The sequence below is a fragment of the Mirounga leonina genome, unplaced genomic scaffold, assembly GCF_011800145.1.
Source record: "Mirounga leonina isolate KUSES-001 unplaced genomic scaffold, KU_Mleo_1.0 Mir_176, whole genome shotgun sequence".
Lineage (NCBI taxonomy): Eukaryota > Metazoa > Chordata > Mammalia > Carnivora > Phocidae > Mirounga > Mirounga leonina.
Genome location: NW_023270454.1, coordinates 11,576,287 through 11,597,572, shown reverse-complemented (window position 1 = coordinate 11,597,572; position 21,286 = coordinate 11,576,287). Strand labels below are relative to the sequence as shown.

At 45.6% G+C, this 21,286-nt stretch overlaps 1 pseudogene; it reads left to right on the top strand.

Annotated features, from left to right (window-relative positions):
- Positions 1 to 5,857: 5,857 nt before the first annotated feature.
- LOC118022499 lies at positions 5,858 to 11,149 on the top strand (annotated as a pseudogene).
- The last annotated feature ends 10,137 nt before the right edge of the window (positions 11,150 to 21,286 follow it).

Below are 21,286 nucleotides of genomic sequence, written 5' to 3'. Positions count from 1 at the left end.
TTGATTCAGTTGCAACCCTAACTCCCCAGAGTTAGCCCAGACCCCCCAGGTTACATCGCCCCCACTTCAGATGCCAATCGCAAGTCCAGGTCTCCCATACTTCTGACCAACCGGCTATATATATACATCAGGAGTTCCCACAAACCCCCTTCTCAGGTTCAGTAATTTGCTGGAATGGCTCACAAAACTCAGGGGAAGATTTGCCTGTGCTGACTGGTCTAGTATACAGGACATTACAAAGAATACAGACGAAAAGCCAAGTGAAAAGGTACATAGGGTGAGGACCAGAAGGATCTCTAGTGCAGGAGTTTCTGTCCCTGTGGAGTTGGGGTGCATCATGTTCCCAGCGCCAGGATACGTTCCAAGCCTCTAATCACATGGTTGATTCCCCCATTTTGAGGCTATGTAGGGATCCACCAAAGAGTCACTTCATTAGTATAAACCCAGGTACGGTGGAAAGGGTTTTTTTTATGAATAACAAGACACTCCTCTCTCCCATACCACTCAGGAAATTCTAAGGGTTTAAGAAGCGCTTGGGGTGCCTGGGTGGCTCAGTCGTTAGGCGTCTGTCTTCGGCTCAGGTCATGATCCCAGGGTCCTGGGATCGAGCCCCACATCGGGCTCCTTGTTCAGCGGGAAGCCTGCTTCTCCCTCTCCCGCTCCCCCTGCTTGTGTTCCTGCTCTTGCTATCTCTCTCTCTGTCAAATAAATAAAATCTTAAAAAAAAAAAAAAAAAGAAGCACTTGTGCCAGGAGCCAGGGACGAAGACCAAATATATTTCTTATTTTATCACAGACCAAATGCATATTTGTTATTATATTACAATATCACGAACACTAGAGTTCATGTGTCTCTTGATATGCAGAAACATGAAGTCCATCTCTTATAATGTCTTCTAGTTTAGAGGGTTAATGTAAGCCTATCAAAACTTTAGACCTAACTTTCAATTATGGGAAATTCAAGGGATGGAGAAACCGGCTAAGCTTCCCAGCAAGGAAGCAATTAGACAAGCCCAGAAAGTGGGACATTCTGCAGAACTTCCCAAGTCAGGGTCATAATAAAAGGGCCTGCTTTTGAATAAAAGAACTCTAAGGGACATAACGACCAAATGCAATGTATGGTTCTGTATAACCAACCAAAAAGGACATTTGGCAGACTACTTGGATTGGGGATTAAGCAATACTAAAGAATTACTGTTTTTTTAAATCATGATAATGTTAACTTGACTATATTGGGAGATGGTCTTTCTTTAAACCCAACTGAATGTTTAGGATTTTTAAATCATCAAATACCCCCCCAAAATACTATCTATGTTTTATGTTAATCCTTTCCAATGTTTACATTATCAGCAAGCAAAAGCCCTTAAGTCCAATTTTTATTATAAAATCATAGAAACCTAAAAAAAAAAAAAATCATGGAAACCTGAAAGCTTTATGCTGTCAGCTTCTGGAACCCAATTAACACTAGAAAATGCTATCTCTGTGTTGGATTTTAACCAGCACCAACATTCTACGTTGCTAAGCTAGTATTGTACCCAGACTCCAAAGTGGCCCCCAATAATTCCCACCTCCCAGTATCCACGCCCTTGTGTAGTACCCCTCCCACATCAAACAGGGCTGGCCTTTGCAACCAATGGGATATTCCAGAAATGACAGTTGTGGTTTCTGAGGCAAAGTCATAAAAGACACTGAGGCTCCGTCTTGGCTCTCTCATAGGTCTCCCGCTCTGGGAAGCCAGCCTCTACACGTGAGGACATCCAAGCAGCACAGATGCAGAGAAACTAGGCCACCTGCCAATAGCTGGCACCAACTGGCCAGCCATGTGAGTCAGCCAAGAAGGCTGGAGATCCTCCAGGAAGCAGATCCTCCAGGCCTAGTCAAGTCCTCAGGTGAACAGCAGCCCCTAGGTGACATCTTGCCTGAGATTCCGTGACGGACCCTGAGTCACAGCAGCCCGCTAAAGCAGCTCCCAAATTCCTAATCTATAGAAACTGTGAGGTCACAAATGATTGCCATTGTTTTAAACTACTAAGTTTTGGGGGAATCAGTTGCTCAGCAAAGGATCACATAAGTAATGATGGGCAAAAGCACTGAACAGGAGATAGAGCTGAGTTTCAGATCCTGTTCTTCCCCTATCGCTGTGCCACTTTATTTTTGAGCCTACTTATTGTCCTAGTCTGTTCTGGCTACTATAACGAGAATACCATAGACTGGGCGGTTTACCCAGCAAACATCGATTTCTCGCAGTTCTAGAGGCTGGAAGTCCAAGACCTAGGTCTCAGCAGATCCCGTGTCTGGTGAAAGCCTGCTTTCTGATGTGTGGAGAGCAGCCTTCTAGTTCTGTCCTCACTTGGTGGAGAGGCTAATCCCATCATGAGGGCCATGCTCCCATGACCTCATATAAACCTAATTACCTCCCACAGTCCCACCTCCTAATCACATCCTCCTTGGGGGTTAGAGCTTCAACATAGGAATGGGAGAGGGTGAGCCAACATGCCGTCCGTAACAGTGATCTTTTAAAAATAATAGCATGAAAATACTATTGGCCTCACAAGTTTGTTTAAAGGATCGAATGGGCATAAAGTACCTAGAGCAGTGGTAAGCCCAAGGGAGATAATTAATACATGCTGGTTGTCTTCTTAATCACACCGTGCCCCATTCTCTCACTTAACAATGGATCTTCTATTCTGTCAGATGGACCTGAACTGCTCACCAGTGGGATTGTTGCCAAGTCAAACAGGAATGTGTGTTTGGAGAGGCTCGGTAAACTCTCAAGTCCTTCGCACGTGCTGTTGGTAGCCTTTAAGGGCCTGACTCAGGAGAACCCACAGAGTGTGGCCTCCTCCGTCAGTGGGTCAGATCAGGGGTCCACCAGGAGTCATTGGTGTCATGTGGATATTGACAGAAAGCCACAGAAAGACTTTTCCCAGCTGCTGACATCAGGCCCACATGCTATCTATTGCCAAAGAGTTGGAGCTTTAGAAAGCTCAAACTCCAAAGTAGAGAAAGGCATGTGATTCCACAGTCAGGAAACACTGAGGTCACTGCATAGACCAAAGATCCAGAGAGGAAGCAGAAATGCCAAAAATGAAAGATCCTTCATAACGACTTCCAAGAAACCAGCAGAGTTTTGCTGCACTGTGAAGTCTAGGGCCTTGTGCTGATCTGTTAGGTGTCCCTCATTCAAGGACAGTGCCCTCCCCCACCTTCATCCCGCCTTCACCACCTCCCAGAACAGGAACTGGCCTGAGATAAATCACGCCTGACAGGAAATAAGAAATATGCCAAGTGGTAAAGAAAAAGAGACAAGAAAACAACCACCATGACTTGGTCCAATGTGTCAGCAAATGCTTCCGTGTGAAAGTTTTACTGCCTCAAAATGGATCTTTGTTCTAAAATACCCAGACAAAGCTACGAATGCATACATTTTAAGACCAGGCGATACATCAGTGAAGTGTAACTATATAAATCAACACGTGTGGTTGTTAGGTGTATAACATTGGATCAAAAAAGCATGTCACAACACGAGGATGTCCAACCATGCTAATAAACCTCAAAATAAGGAGAACCAAACAGTGATCATTTACAGATGCATAATCCACAATAATACTATCATTTAAAAGACAAAATAGGGGTGGCCGCCTGACTCAGTCGGTGGAGCAGGCAATTCTTGATCTCGGGGTTGTAAGTTCCAGCCCCACCTGGGTTAGAGTTACTTAAAAATAATTTTAAAAATCTTTGTTAAAAAAGGCAAAATAGTGATACGTACTCAATTTTGAACAGCTGTAACCTCTGAAAAGGAGGGGAGAAATAGGGAAGGATATAGGTGAGGCACTTTCGAGGCTAATGGTGTTATTCATTTTTCTCTAAAGATTTATTTATTTATTTTGAGAGAGAGAGAGAGAACACGTGAGAGAGCGCGGTGGGGGGTGGGGCAGAGGGACAGGGAGAGAGTCTTAAGTAGACTCCGCGCTGAGCATGGAGCCTGACACAGGGCTGGATCCCACGACCCCAAGATCATGACCTGAATGGAAATCAAGAATCGGATGCTTAACCAAATGAGCCACCCAGGTGCCCCTAATGTTGTTAATCTTACGTCAGGTAGCTGGGTCACTTCATTTCAGTCTGATGGTCCATAACCTGCATGTTTCTCAGATTCTCTCTCAAACTCTGGATTTCTTTTATTCCGTTTTCCTATGATATTATCCACAAAAGTGAATATAGACAGATTAAAGAATTTTGAAAAATTAGAAGGGAGAAAAGCCCCCCCCCCCCATCCTACCATCTTATTTCTGTTTCAGCTCACGGCCTCTTCTTTTTCTTTATGCAGGTGGCTTTTTTTTAAACGAGTTATAAGCATACTATACATACTTTTGCTTTCTGCTCTTAACACTGAATCATAAGCAGCCTTCAAATTACCTAAAATCTTCAAAATCGTCCTTCTTCATGGCCACATAATGGGATATCTATAATTCTTCATGAAAATTCCAAGAATCCTAGTGATTCTGTATAGTATATGCGAGTTTAAAAGAAAATATGTGATAATGTTTGATTAGCCTCCTAATACTGCCATAAAAAATTACCACACACCAGGTGGCTTAAAACAAGAGAAATTTATTCTCTCTCATGAAAGTTAAAATTCTGAAATCAAGGTGTCAGCAGGACCACACTCCTTTCAAAGTATCTAGGAAAAATTCCTTCTTTGCCTGTCTCCTAGCTTCTGGTGACTCCTGGCAATCCTGGGATCATCGGCTTGTAGCTGGTCACTCTACCCTCGCCTCTGTCTTCACATCTCCTTCTTCTCTGTCTCTCTGTGTCCTCTCCTCTTCTTATAAGGACATCAGTTATTGGGTTTAGTATCCATCCTAATCCAGTATGATCTCAACTAAATTATATCTGCAAAGATCCTACTTCCAAATAAGGTTACACTCTGAGGTTCTAGATGGACATGAATTTTGGAGACACTATTTGACCCACTCCAGCTGCCTTCGGCAAAAGTATGAAACACCAAAAACTGGTTTTCAAATAAGGCAAAAATGTGCTGCCCCAAGCCAACCAATCCAGGTGTACTGGCTGTGGGCTCTCAATCCGTGCTGTAGAAAGTTTGCAAGCAAAGAGACCTCAGAGATCTGTGCAAACTTCTCATTTCATCATAAGGAATTTGAGGTGGTCGGTGGTAAGGTGATTTATCCCAGGAGACTCAAATTTCTGGTTACATTCAAGGAGCCCACCTCAGGCCAATGCTAATTGGGCCCAAGAGAAACCTCAGTCTACATCTCAAGGACCTTTCTAAGATTGTATTTTTTTTATTCTTATGTTAATCCCCATACATTACATCATTAGTTTTAGATGAAGTGTTCCATGATTCATTGTTTGTGCATAACACCCAGTGCTCCATGCAGAATGTGCCCTCCTCAATACCCACCACCAGGCTAGCCCATCCTCCCACCCCCCTCCCCTCTAGAACCCTCAGTTTGTTTTTCAGAGTCCATCGTCTCTCATGGTTCGTCTACCCCTCCGATTTCCCCCGCTTCATTCTTCCCCTCCCGCTACCTTCTTCTTCTTCTTTTTTTTTTTCTTAACATATATTGCATTATTTGTTTCAGAGGTACAGATCTGAGATTCAACAGTCTTGCACAATTCACAGCGCTTACCAGAGCACATACCCTCCCCAGTGTCTATCACCCAGTCACCCCATCCCTCCCACCCCACCCTAAGATCGTATTATTTATCTAGCACTGAGTAACAAATTAACACACACTTAGCACTTCAACCAGCACACATCTATTATCATATAGTTTCTGTGGGCCAGGTATCTGGACTTAGCTTTGCCGTTTTCTGCTTCAAGTTCTCACAAAATGGCACTCAAGGTGTTGGTCAAGATTATGTTCTTATCTGGAGGCTCAGCTGGGGAAGAATCTACCTCGGAGCTCACTGATGTGGTAGTCAGCAGGATTCGGTTTCTTTTGGGCTAATGGACTCAGGGCCTCAGTTCCTAGCTGGCTGTTGGCCAGAAGTGACCCTCAGCTTCTTGCCTGATGGGCCTTTCTGCAGATTGGATGACTTAAACAAGGAAATTTATTTTCTCATGGTTCTAGAGGCTGGAAGTCCAAGATCAAGGTGTTGGAAATGTTGGTTTCTTTTGAGACTTCTCTTTAGTTTGCAGATTGTCACCTTCTCACCGTGTCCTCTTATGGTCCCCTCTGTGTGTGCTTGTCTGGTATTTACATTTCCTCTTCTTTTAAGGATGCCAGTCAGACTGAATTAAGGCCCACCCTAAAGGCCTCATTTTAACTCAGTCACCTCTTTAAAGAACTTATCTTCAAATACAGTCACACTCTGAGATATTGGGGGTTAGGGCTTCAACATATGAAATTGGGACTGGCAAGTATTCAATTAAGGCAGTAACATAGACCTAATCTTATTTTAGCAGCGCTACAATCCTTGCCTGTCTCCATCAAACTGGTAGCTTCTGAGTGCGTCTGACTGAGGACAATTCCACCAGCAGCCTCAGAGTTCACCAGAGACCCTTCTTATGGGGGAGGGTCCAGGGACCTGGGGGATTGCTGCATTCCCATGTCTTGCCACTGCCCCAGTCTCCTTTACTCTGGGGCTCAACCCTAGTATCTGGAGCTCACAATGGACACTTCTGGACAGTTGTTTTCCCTAATCCACAAATTCCACTCACTCCTCAGGGCTCTCTTCCCCCATACCCTGGCCCTCCCTGAACTGCTCTTCAATCCCCTTTCCTAAATGCTGGCTCACTCCTTGACTTACCAGTGACCCTCACACTCAGCAGGTGTGTGGACAGATCCCATCAGGTACAAACCACCACCGATTGTGTGGAGCTCCATGGAGCACATTCTTCACTGGAATTTCATAAAGACACACCTTCTAGTTGTCCTTCCCTAGCTGCTTCTCTTCATTTTTCCTCCTGATTCCTCCTCGTATCCCTGACCTCCTAACCTTAGAGAGTCTTCAGGTGCACTCCCAGGACTTGTTTTTTTTTTTGGCCATTCTCTCTACTTTGGTAAACTCAATCAGTCTACAGCATTAGACACCATCTATACCTTGCTTGCAAATCTTGATCCTCAATTTGGTGTCTGTGAACTCCAGACTCAGCTCTCTATTCAACATCTCAGCTTGAATGTTTAATAAGGTATGTCATTCTGGATGTGTCCAAAATGGAGCTCCTGATCTTCCCCCAAAAAAGCTTCCTCTTCTGAAGTCTTCCACACCTAACTTTACCGCAACTCTATTCTTCCAGTTGCTTAGGTCAAAAAATCCTTGATTTCTCTTTTTCTCTCGTAGCCCATATCACATCCATCCGAAAGCCTTGTTTGCTCTGCCTTGAGAATATCACTTCTCACCACCTCCCCTGCAACCACCCTGGTGCAAGGCTCCATCTCCTCCCACCAATCTAGCCTCCCTGCCTCTGCCCCTCCTCCCCTTTACATCTTTCTAAACACAGCAGCCAGATGTGTCTGTTGAAACCCAAGTCAAATCATAGCACTTCTCTGTTCAAAACCCACCAGTGGTTCCTATAACACTCAAAGTAAAAGCCAAAGCACAGGAGATAGAATGGGAGCTGCCAGGAGCTGGGAGGCGGGGGGCGGGTAGTGTCTCATGGATACGGAGTTTCAGTTTGGGACTACGGAAAGTTCTGGAAATGGATGGTGGTGATGATTGCATAGCTATCTAACAAAAGATAGATAGGCTTAAACAGAAAAAAAGCCAAGGCCCTACACATTTTGACTCCCTTTTATTTTCCTGACTTTATCTCCTACCATTTTCCATCTCATACATTCCACTTCACTCACATAGGCCTCCTGACTGTTCTTCAAACACATAGGGCATTCAGGGAATTTGCCCTCACTAATCTCTGTCAAAAATGTTCTTCCCTGGGGCCCCTGGCTGGCTCAGTTGGTAGAGCATGAGACTCTTGATCTCGGGTTGTGAGTTGGAGCCCCACATTGGGTGCAGAGATTACTTAAATATAAAATATTTTTTTTTCAAGATTTTATTTATTTCACAGAGAAAGACACAGCGAGAGAGGGAACACAAGCAGGGGGAGTAGAAGAGGGAGAAGCAGGCTTCCCGCGGAGCAGGGAGCCCAATGTGGGGCTCGAACCCAGGACCCTGGGATCATGACCTGAGCTGAAGGCAGACACTTAACAACTGAGCCACCCAGGCGCCCCTTAAATATAAAATCTTAAAAAAAAAAAATGCCCTTGCACAAATATCTGGATCGCTCAACTGCTTATCTCCTTTACCCTCTGGTGAGGTAGAGTATATTCCCATAGCATCCTACGTAAAATTGCAAACCACACCCTGAGCTCCATTGGTACTTCCCATCCACCTTCTCTGCTTTATTTTTCTCCATAGTTTATCATCAGTGACACAATATATTATTATTTATTTGGTTGGCTTTTATTGTCGGTCTTTACTGCTATAACGTGAGTTCTGCGGAGTTGAGATTTTTGTCTGCTTTTATTTATTCCTGCATTCCTAGCTCCTAGCACAGTGTCTGGCACATAGCAGATCCCCAATAAAGTGTTTGAATTAGTATTTATTGTGGCATTGGCAACATTTTTTTAAACTAGAACTATTATAAATTCATGAAAAAATTACGGTCTTTCTCTACAAGTCTTCTGTACACAGTAAAAATGTGAGATCATGAAAGCTATACAGAAACAGAGGGAAATATTTCTGATCAAAGTGGACATGGCTATGTACATTATGATTGTAAAGATCTAACATATGTATTCATGTGGGCAAGAATGGAAATAAATATGCAAAACAAGAATAGTTGTTAGGATAATGGGAGTACATTTCTCCTCAAAAAACCAATTGGCTTTATTACGAATTAGAATATTTACAACCAACTGTGTGCCAGATAATATTTTAAGCAAATTACACAGATAGTCTCATTTAATCTTCACAAAAATAAACTCTAGGCTATGGTAGAAGAGTTAAGTTACTTGGTCAGGATCACACAGGTTGTGGCAGAAGCCAAGCCAAACTTATGTCTGACTCACATCAAAATATTAACCAATTTCTGTATGAGTCAGCCCCAGCCACAATGATACTGCATAACAAACCACCCCAAACTTTGGTGACGTGCAACAATAAGCATTTGGTCCCCTGCTCACTGGTTTTCAAGTTGACTCATTTGGCAACTAGACTGGGCTTAGCTCAGTGACTTGCTCCAAGCTACGTTCTGCACAGATGGTTCAGGTTAGCTCCGTGTTGATTCTGAGGCCCATCCTGAAGAGGCAGAGACTCCCAGGGGCATGTTCTTTACCAGGGTCCAATGCAAGAAGGGCCACCTTCTCATGTACACACCATGTTCTTCCCTACCTGTGTTCTTTGACTCATAACATTGTTTCTTTACCTTTTGTGAAGACCTGGGGACCACACTGGTCTTCAAAATTTCATACTCAAAGCTGTTAAATATCTGAAAATCATGTGCTGTCATGAAGAGAGAGCCCAATTAAGACCTGAGTTGATGGATGCCTGGGTGGCTCAGTGGGTTAAGTATCTGCCTTCAGCTCAGGTCGTGATCCCAGGGTCCTGGGATCGAGCCCCGCATCGGGCTCCTTGCTCAGCGGAGAGCCTGCTTCTCCCTCTCCCTCTGCTTCTCCCTCTGCTTGTGCTCGCATGCTCTCTCTCTCTCTGGCAAATAAATAAATAAAATCTTAAAAAAAAAAAAAAAAGACCTGAGTTGATGATCTACCATTCACCAGGCAGGAGGTTGGTTATGGGCAAAACTGAGAAAACTTCTATGGTTCCTTTCTCAATCTAAAAATAGAAACCATGTGGATAATATTCAAAGTATTTAGTGACCAACTTGGTGTCTGGAGGCTTCCTGCTGTGCTAGATATTAACTCTTTAGTAATCTTTAGTTTAAAGGGTTCTAGAGAGGCCTTGAAAACTGGGGAGGGCACTCGGGGGCTCTGTCACTGTTTTATGACTGGTAAGGGCACACCACTGTATCCAAACTGACTGTCATCCCTGGAGATCAAATGTCCCCGTCCTGCCGTAAGGACAAAGACAGGTTCATCAGGAAATTTAGAACCAAGGCGGGGGAAAGTGCTATCATAATAGGAAAACCCTGCACATCCCATAGGTGCCACCTGGTCAGCTAGCCTTCAAAACTGCAAGATGCTGCCCGAAAAAAGTCTCCATCACCTATGGCAGAACCTCTGCTGACAGTTTTCTTTCTCCATGACAATTTCCCCCTTTGGGATTAAAAAGCAGAAATCACTATTCTCTGCAGCCTGTAGGACAAAAACAGTTCACAATCATTTCTCTTTGGTCCCATCTGGTATTTGTTTTTCATTTGAGCCAATATTGTTTAAGATTTTATTTATTTACTTATTTGAGAGAGAGAGTGAGTGAGAGAACACAAGCAAGGGGAGTGGGAAAGGGAGAGGGAGAAGCAGGCTCCCCACTGAGCAGAGAGCCCGATGCGGGGGCTCGATCCCAGGACTCTGGGATCATGACCTGAGCAGAAGGCAGATGCTTAACCAACTGAGCCACTCAAGCACCCTTGAGCCACCATTTGAAAGCTGGAGGCTTGGGCGCCTGGGTGGCTCAGTTGGTTAAGCGTCTGCCTTCTGCTCAGGTCATGATCCCGGGGTCCTGGGATCGAGCCCCATATCGGGCTCTCTGCTCGGCAGGGAGCCTGTTTCTCCCTCTGCTTCTGCCTGCCACCCCACCTGCTTGTGCTCTCTCTCTCGCTGTGTCTCTCTCTGTCAAATAAATAAAATCTTTAAAAAAAAAAAAAAAGCTGGAGGCTTCATCTAAAAATCCAGATTTTCCTCACTCCCTAGAACCAGTTAGCCGCACAGCGTATGCCTCATTTCTCAGCACTGCCTTCTGGGTAAACTGTGTCTCCTCCCTGCCCCCTCAAATTTGAAGAACAGGTGCATTTGGGAGCTCTTCCCTTTTTGCCTCATTGAATCTGAGAAAGGAAGGTGGGTCACCAGCAGCTCTGCTAGAGCTATCCAAGAAAATTCTACCAGGGTTCGCGTTCTTGCTGCATCTGCTCAAACCTGCAGGGTCTGATCCAGAAATATGGCCTCAATATGTGCCACCAGTGTTTCCATCAGGACGCAAAGCACACTGGCTTCCTTAAGTTGGATTAAGTGAACTGCCTTGAATGGGTCATCCAAGATTCGCACCTTAATTCTAGCTCTTTGTATATAAAATAAAAATACTTCAACATAAAAAATAAATAAATAAGATCAAAAAAATAGAAAAATCCAGATTTCATTTTTTAAATTCTATTTATCTATTTTAAGTAATCTCTATACCCACTGTGGGGCTCAAACTCATGACCCCGAGATCAAGAGTCCTAGGCTCTACTCTACCCTACAACCCAGGAATTGTACTACTAGGTATTATTTATCCAAAGGATATAAGCATAATGATTCAAAAGGCACATGCACCCCAAAGTTTATAGCAGCAATGTCCACAATAGCCAACACATGGAAAGAGCCCAGATGTCCATCGACAGATGAATGGATAAAGAAGATGTGGTATATATATACAATGGAATATTATGCAGCCATCAAAAAGAATAAAATCTTGCCATTTGCAACAATGTGGATGGAACCAAAGGGTATTATGCTGAGCGAAATAAGTCAGTCAGAGAAAGACAAATATCATACGATTTCACTCATATGTGGAATTTGAGAAACAAAACAGGTGAACATAGAGGAAGGAAAGGAAAAATAAGACAAAATCAGAGAGGGAGAAAAGCCATAAGAGACTCTTAACTCTAGGAAACAAACTGAGGGTTGCTGGACGAGATGGGGGGATGGGGTAACTGGGTAACGGGCATTAATGAGCACTGGATGTTATATGCAATTGATGAATCACTGAACTCTACCTCTGAAACTAATAATACACTATATGTTAATTAATTGATTTTAAATTTTTAGAAAAACTTAAGGAAGTTAAGGGAAAAAAAAGAGTCTTAGACTCTACTGACTAAGCCAGCCAGATGTCCCTAAAAATCCAGATTTCTACTTCTATCAAATAAACCAGAAGATAGAGCAACATTCTTTTGGCATCCCTTGCATGACAAGAATCTGCTAGAACTGAATAGAAGTTACCCTTCATGTAAGGCCTATATACTCCATGGCTCCCCTCTCCTCACCATTCCTCAAGCTTCTCCCTAATACTGAGACAGGCACTTGTAATGAACTTTTTTTTCTTATAATAGAGAAATATATCTCTGTGCAAGACTCTCACAAATGGGGAAAGGAACTCAGAGCTGCCAACTCAGGGAAGCCTCTGAGGGACTCTGACATAACAAAGAAAGTGTATGAAGTATGGAGGCGGCCCACCGAGCCATTATGTACCGTTGTGCAATGCACTTCATTGCTTCTGTGAATGGTGCCCCCTAGGGTTGTGCAGTGAGTAATCTGCACAGCTGTTCAGTGCATTCTGGAGGCATGAGAAAGATACAGAGGTGGCACAGACCTGTGAGAACAGAGCAGGCAGGGGATGGTCCCAAATGGGGTAGGGGGCCGACAAAAGGAGCCCTTTCAGTTTTACTAGAAGAAAGAACAGAAATGAGGAAGGCTTGGGGTTGATTATGAAAGCAGACCGCAGAAGAAAATGGACGCATTTGACTCTTCCTGCTTTCATCTTCAGGAAAGCACCTGATCCTCAAAGGGGAGAAGGCAGAGAAATTATCAGGAGGCCTCTGAAGTCCAAGGTGAGCAATGTACACCTTGCCCTCGTCGGAGGGGCTTGAGGCTGGGGCTTGCAGAGGACTCCAGACTCGGGAGCAAATGAGACATAACTAATCTCACTAGATTAGGCCGCAACTTGATGTTTTTTATGGTAGTAAAGAAGAAGTTTCTAGATACTAAGAGACAGACTAGACCAAATGTTTTGTGTCCCCTTTATTTCCTTGCCACTGTGCGGCTCTCCTTTGACCACAGGGTGACCTTGATGGGTCCTGCTGCCAAGTCTGGGGAAGCCACAGGTAGTAGCTTTCAAGCCCCTTTTCCCCTAACCCTAGGGCAGAATGGGGGCTCACCCAGACATGCTATCATAATTCACTTACTTCATTTATAATAACTCGGGGCAAGTGCTTCGAGTTTTTAAATGCAAACTGAAACATTAAAAAGCATGCCTGCTTTATAGACCCAGAGAGGCTCTGCAAGAGGTTTTGCAGGCACAACACTTTCTCCTTTCTCTGCCTGGCATATGTTCTGAGAGAGGGAAGTCCAAACCTTGGTGAGGGGTCAAGACGAGACAATGGCCCTAGCTTAGTTCTGCCTGCACCCCAGAGTATAATGAATTTATTGCCCCGTGAGTGCCAAGGCCTCTTGGGATTGGCTGAAGGGCTGAGGAGCAAGACCATGGATTAATTTAGCCTCAGCGGTCTGAGGAGGCAAGGACTAAGGAAGGAGGCCGCCATGGGCCCTGAGATGCCCATGGGCAAGGTCAAAAACAGGGTCCTGAGAAGGGACAGAGACGAGCAGGGCACCAGCTGTCCCTCCTGGGGCTCTCCAGGGTGCTCACCACCAAATAACCACAGGGGGCTGCCAAGATGACTACAGAGAACCGAGAACTGACTCCAGCAGCCTCAGGCGAGAGAGCAAGCCCTTCCCGCCACAGGGATCGATAAACACTTCAGGGGAAAGATGCATTTATTCTTAGCCTGGAACTCCACGGTGGAGATGGAGAGAGGGAGAACATTTGAAGCAAAAGCACTGCAAAAACAAACTTCACGAGGCTGCTGAGTCTATCATTCCTCCTTCCTAGTGCTTAACCCCCTCCCCCAGGCCCGACATTCTCGATACAGCCAGCTCTCTTCAGGGGATGTGCTGCGCCATGTCCCTCCTCCCCAAACTCTGCTCAGGCTGATCCCTCACCTAGAAGGATCTGAGGCATTTGCTGTCCCACATCGGGCTCCCTGCTCAGCGGGGAGCCTGCTTCTCCCTCTGCCCGCCGCTCCCCCCTCTTGTGCACACTCTCTCTCTCTGACAAATAAATAAGTAAAAATCTTAAAAAAAAAAAATCCATAAAATATTTAAGACAGGGCTTTTGCGACACCAAACTTTCCCTAGCTGGTCAACATTTTTATAAATAAATGAATATTATTATTCATAATAATAAAGAAGATGAGAGACATGTGGCTTCGTTACGCCACCCTAATGTGGAGAAGAGAGAAGTCATGTGACTTAATAAAGCATCTGAACATTAGAAATTTGCTGAAAAAGACTCTTGCCCTTAGAAAAACTATCCATGACTTCACTGCCTCTGGTTTTAGTGGGGAGTGCTGTCTCCCCGCTGCCCGTGCCGCCATTCTACCCACCCAGGTGCTATACTGCTTCAGGGTTGGGTCCATTCTGGAGGCTCTGCTTTTAGGAAGATGGTGGCAAATGGTAAGAGGCCCACCCAGGCTGATGTCAGGTCTGGGAACTGTATCCCAGGGGCATGAGCTGATGGAGCTGAGGCCATTTGGCTCTTCACCAAAGGATGCGGCAGCCTCGTCTGGGCACAAAGTAATATTCGAACCTGAGGAGTGGGGCAGGTAGGGCAGAGATCCAACTCCATATCAGAAGATTCAAAAAACAGAGAGGCCTCATGAGGTAGCAAGGATCCCGACACCCCAAATGTGCAAGCACTGGGCCATCAATCACGGGCCCGGGTTTACCTTATGTCTGGAAAGTGCCTTGTGAACTTTTGACCGTGTATGTGCAGGATGTTGTAGAAAGTTGACCTCTTGGGGCACCTGGGTGGCTCAGTTGGTTAAACGCCTGCCTTCGGCTCAGGTCATGATCTCAGGGTCCTGGGATGGAGTTTCACATCAGGCTCTCTGCTCGGTGGGCAGTCTGCTTCTCCCTCTCACTTACCCTCTGTGTTCTCCCTCTCTCTTTCTCTCTCAAATAAATAAATAAAATCTTTAAAAGAAAGAAAGAAAGAAAGAAAGAAAGAAAGAAAGAAAGAAAGAAAAAAGAAAGAAAGAAAGAAGAAAGAAAGGAAGGAAGGAAGGAAGGAAGGAAGGAAGGAAGGAAGGAAGGAAGGAAGGAAGGAAGGAAGAAAGGAAGAAAGAAAGAAAGAAAGAAAGAAAGAAAGAAAGAAAGAAAGAAAGAAAGGAAGGAAGAAAGGAAGAAAGGAAGAAAGAAAGGAAGGAAGAAAGGAAGAAAGAAAGGAAGGAAGAAAAGAAAGCTGACCTCTTGGAGAGCAGAGAGCCTGTCAAGAGCCAGTCTTCTCCCCAATATCCACTACGGTACCTGGCACATACAATCATATTTAAAGTGCCTTTCAATTTTAGATTACTTAGACTCTTTCAAGAATTATACACATAAATAATAATGCTTCTGAGAGAGACATTCTCACCAAAGAGCCTCCACTTATGTGGGTATATAAATATCCACGAAACCACCCTTTACTCTCTCATGCAGCAAACAGCCCAACACAAAAGGGACAAGAGGTGTGTGGTAACCACAGCATGTTTTTGACCTGGTCTCGACATATTTTCTGCAGATTCCTGAGCTAGCAAATAATTTCTCAGTAATACTAGCCCAGGAAAAGTACCTGAGGGGTAGACTCTTTGCTTAGAGAGCAATGCTGAGCAGGCTTTTCGTGTTTTTCTTCCTGCCATTAATCGGCTTTTACTACTGAACTCTGTGAAAAACATCACTATCACCCCCTGCATAATTACCAACTCCCAAACCACAGAAACATTCCAGAATAGGAGCAGGGAGAAAGAGGCTGGGGAAAGAAATGCCCGGGTCTCATAGTGAGCATCTAGGGGAGCCTCTACTTGGCTAGAAGCTTCACCCGGTGTCATGGGCTGAATTGTGTCCCTGCAAATTTCATATGTGCAAGCCTTATCCCTCAGTACCTCAGAATGTGACTGTATTTGGAGATAGGGCCTCTGTGTATTTATCTTAAGATTTTCTTTATTTGAGAGAGAGAGTGCACACACGCACGCACACACATGAGCAGCGTGGGGGCAGGAGGGGCAGAGGGAGGGGGAAGCAGACTCCGTGCTGAGCAGGGACCCCCCCACGCGGGACTCCATCCCAGGACCCCAAGATCATGACCTGAGCTGAGGGCAGATGCTTGACCTACTGAGCCACCCAGGCACCCCTGGAGATAGGGCCTTTAAAGAGGTGATTTAGGGCGCCTGGGTGGCTCAGTTGGTTAAGCGACTGCCTTCGGTTCAGGTCATGATCCTGGAGTCCCGGGATCGAGTCCCACATCGGGCCCCCTGCTTGGCGGGGAGCCTGCTTCTCCCTCTGACCCTCCCCCCTCTCATGTGCTCTCTCTCAAATAAATAAATAAAATCTTTAAAAAAAATAAAAATAAAAAAAAATAAAGAGGTGATTTAGTTAAAAAGAGGTCATTAGGGTAAGCCCTAACCCAAGATGACCAGTGTCCTGATAAGCACAGGAAGCTGGAACACTGGGAGACATGGGTGGTGCTCAAGCACAGAGGAAAGACCACATGAAGACAGAGAAGGTGGCCATTGCAAGCCAAGGAGAGAGACCTCAGGAGAAACCAAACTCTACGGACACCTTCCTATCAGACTTCTAGCTTCTAGAACTATGAGAAAATTCATTTCTGTCCTTGAAGGCCCCCAGTCTGTGCTATGTTGTGATGGGAGCCCTCGCAGACTATTGTACCCGGGATATTTCATTTCATCCTCATAACTACTCAGATCATTTCCCTTATTTTGCAGAAAAAATCGAGGCTCGGAGAAGTCAGTTACACTTTCCCCAATTTTCACAGTGAGTGAGTGGCAAAGCCAGGATTTTATATCAGGTCTGTGTATTGCATTGTTTGCAATATAAATACAAAAGTTGTCTTCTATCAGGCTTGCGTATTACAATACGTTGTATTGTATTCTTTCTACCACATCAAGTTGCCTAGTAAAACTAACGTTTTGCTGAAAATACTCTAGAAGCAATCCTGTACCAGACCAATCAATGTAAGATGCTCCAACGGAAGGGATTTCTTGCCAGTACCATAGGGAGATGGGACTCTGCTCCATTTAATCTCCCGGACATGCTTTACCACCACCCACTGCAAAGTCATCTGGGCCTGCAAAGCTGATGACAGCCTGACAGGGAAAGCTCCATCAGGTCCTCTCATGGCATTAGAGCTGCGTGGACCTAAGGGGAAGCAGTCGGGAGAGGAGCAGGCCTTCTTTGTACTCTCTCAAAGAGACGTGATTCCACAAACCCTGATCTCAGCCCCCCTCTCTGATGAATAGCAGAGAGTCAGGCTCCTTATTTAAGAATTATAATGATGACCACCACCCAAACTTCCATCTACCAAGCGCGATGCTAGGCACTTGACATCCATATTCCGGGGTGAATACTATTCCCTATCACAGAGGACACAGAGGATGAAATTGAGACTTAGAAAGCTGAGTGACTTGCTCAAAGAGACACCAGCTAGAAAGGCACAGAGCCCAAGGTCCAGCTCCCCAAAGCCTGTCCTCTTTCTCCACCGCCCTGCCTCACGCTGAGAGAAACCAAATGACACATGGAGACCCACCTGCGCAGCCCACTAGTGCCACTCCAAGGCCCCTAGGAAGACACCCCCAAGAGCCCACTGAAGCCTCCCCTCGTAGCCTCACCATCACAAGAGACAGGAGACCCCCAGGGATGGCAACATCATCATCCGCCTAATAAAATGGGAACCCAGCCAGGAGGAATCCAAAGATTGTTTACAGAGAGCCCCTTCCTGCCAAGCCATTTCCCTAGCTCCTACCACCCCGTTTCTGTCCACCCCACGCCCTTAACCCACACTGCCAAGGCAGCCAGTATCTACACGAGACCCTTGGTGTTTGTTAACTCTGGCTCTGGAAACACCAGCACGATGACGATCCCTATCAGGTGAATGCCTGCGCCACGTGTGCCTGAGAGGATGACCAGCACGGCCAGTGGGTTCAGATCCACAGTGCCTCCCAAGAACTCGGGTTCTCGTCTGGTCTAGCTCGGAGAGTTTCCTGTCTGTGTTATTTCTCTAGGCCTCATCCTCTTCAAGCCCCTATTAAGGGGTTAAGCTAAATCATCTCTGAAGATCATTAAAGCACTGGAGTTTGGGGGCGCCTGTGTGGCTCAGATGATGAAGCGTCTGCCTTCGGCTCAGGTCATGATCTCCAGGTCCTGGGATCGAGCCCCGCATCGGGCTCCCCGCTCAGCGGGGAATCTGCTTCTCCCTCTCCCTCTGCCTCTCCCCCTGCTTGTGCTCTCTCTGTCTCTCTTAAATGAATAAATAAAATATTTAAAAATAAATAAATAAATAAAAATAAAGCACCGGAGTTTTCAAATTTCATTCCCTGGATTTCATCTCTATCCCAGACTGGCTGTACCGAGCTCCTTATATTAGGCAGGGTTCTCCAGAGAAACAGCAATAGGATAGATCTACCAAGAGAGAAGAAGAGATAGATAAGAGGAGATTTATTCTTGGAGTTGGCTTATGCAGTTATGGGGGCCAGAAAGTCTCACAATGTGCTGTAGTTGGACAACCAGGAAACCCTGCGGTGCGATTCAGTCCAAGTGCTACAGCCTGAGAGCCAGGGGACCCCATAGTGTAACTCTCGGTCCGAGCTCAAACCTCCATGAATCAGGAAGCCGCTCATGTAAGTCTGAGAGTCCAAAAGATAAGAACCAACAGCTCTGATGTCCAAGGACAGGAGAAAATGGTTGTCCCAGCTCAAGAGAAAAAATACTCACCCTTCCTTTGCCTTTTTGTTCTATTCGGGCCCCCGTGGATTGGATGACACCCGCTTGCTTTGGTGAGGGCTGATCTCTTTACTCAGTCAACTAAATCAAATAGTACTCTTGCCCAGAAACGCCCTCACAGATACACCCAGAAACAATATTTTACCAGCTACCTGGACATCCCTCAGGACAGTCAAGTTTACACATAAAATGAATCATCACACTCCTAAATGAGAATCAGAGTCAAACTTTATAATCCATACATTTATCCCTTTACTCACTCATTCAGCCAACATGGACTAAGTGCCCCCCATGAGCCACGTGTCAGAATAGCTACAGAAAAACTTGGGAACAGAGTAAAATAGCACTTGCTAACCTGGTTTACCACACCCCTCAAGGTATGCAGCCTCCAGATTAAAACGGGAGCCCTGGTGTTTTCTGTTGGCAGGCTGACTGATTAACACCTGGCTCTCCACTTAGATCCTAAGTTCCACATGAGTCAGGCTGGCCGCTCAATTCCCAATGCCTAGTACAGTGCCGGGCACGTAGTGGGCAGAATCAATATACAATAAACACTGCAAACCTGAAGAATACATTATTTTCACATTAATACAAACACAAATATGAAATTGTGAATGAAAGTCAAACTTGCCATGCATTTGTAAGATGAAAACTTTGGGGCAAAAGTGAGGGAGGCATGAAGAGGTGGAGCGCAGAGGATCTTTAGGGCAGTGAAGCTCCTCTGTGTAATGGTGGACACAAGTACGTACAAGAACGTACAACACCAAGAGTGAACCGTAATGTAAACTGTTGGAATCTGGGCGATAATGATGTGTCAGTGTAGATTCATCCACTGTAACCAATGTTCCACTCTGTGGGGGATGTTGATAGTAGGGGAAGCAGTGGGTGTGTGGGGGCAGGGGAGGGTATAGGAAACATCTATCCCTTCCTCTCGATGTTGCTGTGAACCTAAAATGGCTCTAAAAAATAAAGTCTATTAAAAAAACAAAAAAAACCTTCAGGGCAAGTTTGTTGTCTGGGTAGGTGTGTCGAGAACATGTCCCCTCTCCCACGAGAGCTTTGGCAGCACCAGCAAAACCATTGTGCCAACTGGGAAGGAGCTGCGCCCCCCACCCTGGACCCCCAACCCAGTGGCTGGACTCCCTGCTAGCCAGCACGCCCTCTCTCCAGGCACACCCCAGAACTGGGAGGCCAGCACGGTGCTGGGTCTCCAGGCATGCCCAATCCCACCCGCAATCCTGCCTTGACCCGCTTAGTTCGACTGAGCAAGTTTGGAATCTCCTAAAGGAACTTTCCCAGAGAAGTGAAATTGAAAGGTGAGCCTACAATAGCTGGCCCCAGAGCTCTAACTGAGGCAGGAACTCCTTAGTCAGGCCAGGTCTGGGGAGATGAGTCCTGTGGGACTTAGAATGGGGAGGCTACTGTGCAGGAGACAGGGAAAGAATGGGGTCACTAAAGAACATTTTCTGAAAGGAGATGCCTCAGGTTCTGGATGCATTTCTGCAAGATACAACCCTTCTCCACCTCTCGGCCACCTCCTGCCCATCCTCACAGCCTACTCCCAAATTTCCAGGAGGGTCCACTAAACTCACCAGGATTTGTGCAGATGTGTATGGAAATCAAGCATGGGGAGGCATTTTGGGTCCTCAGAAAGCAAGCACACCCTCGTCCTCATAGATATGCAAACATTAAAGGGACAGCTTTAAACAGCCAAAGGCCATGAAAACAGAAGATTTCCATCCATTTTACCTGGATCTAAATTAGAACTGGAAGCCCCAGTTGAAAACTTAAAGCAAAAGCAAAAAATAGAAAAGCATAAAAGGAACAACTTCCCAGAGCACAGATATCTTTGCTTTGACTAACTCAGGTTAATCTTAGATACCCAGACCACGGGTCCCCTCCTGTCCAGTGGTCTTGAGCTCATGTGCTGGTTCACCAGGAAGGCTGGCTTCAGGCTTGAGCAAAGACCATCCTCTTGACCTAGACCACCTGCCCTACATCTGGCTCAGTGCTACCAGCTCACCCTATGACAGGTCTGGTCACGCTACAACCCTGCCTCCTACCTGTCAGCTCTCCTCTGTTGGCAGGAGGCTCCGTCCTTTTATGGGTTCTGGAGTCCATAACCCCAGCCCACCTTCCAGGAAGCTCCTTTTCCAGGACTGAAGGCCATGTCTGGCTGAGTGAAAGGCAGTAAACTGAGTTGTGATTAAGGCTATACCCTGTCCCCCCTGAATGTCCAACCCCTTCTCAGCTCTCAGTTCAAAATTCACCAACTTCCCCTACCTGATCCCCTGATGACTGAGCCACTACTTCCCTTCACACACACAAATGTGATGATTAACAAGTGAAACGTGCTCTATACGTTTACTCACGAACACACACATCAATTAGAGGAGGTCTTCTCGTCTACACATAACCCTAGATAAACAAACAAGGATGGCGTGCTCACACAGGTGTCTGGAGGAAACAAAGGATTTCATGTCTTACCATGGATTTCTAAAATCTGAAGACAGTCTTGGACGCCTGGGTGGCTCAGTCGGTTGAGAGCGTGCCTTC